Genomic DNA, 1,731 nt, shown 5'->3' with positions numbered 1-1,731 from the left:
CTAAAGGTTATAAAGCCTCTTGCGAATCCCTGTAAGCCTACTCAGAATTCAAAAGTATGGGGATAGTGATCTGTAAATGATCCTAATATAATGATCCTAATAGTATATACATTACACATACAAAGGATATAAAACCTCTTTTGAATCCCTTAATGGCTACTTGTTTAGTTCAGCATTCCAAGTATGGTGAAAGCTATAATCTGTAAATGATCCTAATAATATACATATATACAAAAGCTAGAAAACGTTTTCTGAACCACTTAAAGCCTACTTGTTTAGCTCAGAACTCAATAGTATGGGAAAAGTAATTTGATCTTGGTAGTACATGTATGTATATATATATATATGTTAAGGAACCTTTCAAAGTAGTAGACATATTAATTTCAATATTACGTGCTACATCCAGGAAAGTAAAAGTCATAGAGATATATAGCAGGCTTTACATGTCTAAGATATTAGATTATAAGTTTCCTATAAAATGTTCCAGTATTTCTCTGTGTCAAGTGTTATGTTTAAATTAAAGCGTGTATCTTCTCACGCTATATAATAATATCGGTCACCTATCAATAACATTTTATCTGACTGACCAATTTCTACTTTATTAATACACCACCAATATATTTCTAGATCAACTGATTCTTATTCACATTCTTAAAGGTATACTTCCTTTTAGGATGACCAAAAAATCCATCAAAGGTTTATCAATTGTGTAAAATCTATACCACAAAATCCCTCTTTAAAAATAGATTTCCTTATTTTTTAGTGTCAAATTAAGCAAACTATTAATTAATTGGTGTTTCTAATGAATTATCATGTATCTTAATCATATCATTATGTTATTATTGTATGTAATTAAAAGTTTTACCCAATCATAAATGTCCATGTATGTACAGGCTGGATAAACAAAACAAGTCTTTTTGACCTTTCATAATCGGTCACTCATTGGAGTTCTGCTGATAATTCTCTACTAATTATTAATTAATTGAGGACCTGCGAGATAAACTGGTATTTTTCCAAGTTTTTAGAACACCTTTACTTTTTATTCATATAAGTATTAGCATTTTAATTTGCATAAATGAAAAAAAAGGAAACCTTTAATCAAATAAATCCATCTAACTATATATACTCTCATTGGCTAAGTTTGAGAATGAAATTTTATATCTATTTTAAGAGGTATATCCCTTTAAGAAGACTTAGGATTAATGGTAGATATAACAAACATGAACTTGTACTAAAAAAAGACCAAAAAATAATGAAATTGTATAAGACTGAGTGTATGTGATATATTCCACTTAAATGCTATGTTTAACTTGACAGAAATACCTTTAACATTAATCTTTTCTTTGAAAAATTGACTGTTACATCTTTTAACATTTAAACTTTAACTTGGCCTACGCACTTATTTATTATGAAAGGTCAGGAGCTTGGTTGTATTAAGTTGAAATTTTAAGCTTGATAAAAAACGTTGATGGATTCTACATTTGAGAAAAAGGTAAGAGCCAGTGGTACCATGAACCTTTCAGGCTTTCTAGACAAATGGAATTTAAGACAGTGACATCACAATCTGGTGGTGATTTCTAGAATTAAACTGCAATGCAAATAAATCTGAAATGCAAGTGCCTGCGATAGGAGAAAAATCAGCCATGGGAGCTGCTATATTTTACTGTTTCAGTCAACTTTAAAGGGACAGGTTCACTATTCGTTTGACCAATTGTACCTTAGTCTCAGAAA

Source organism: Lottia gigantea (assembly GCF_000327385.1).
Source record: "Lottia gigantea unplaced genomic scaffold LOTGIsca_56, whole genome shotgun sequence".
Lineage (NCBI taxonomy): Eukaryota > Metazoa > Mollusca > Gastropoda > Lottiidae > Lottia > Lottia gigantea.
Note: the sequence above shows the minus strand (reverse complement) of the source record.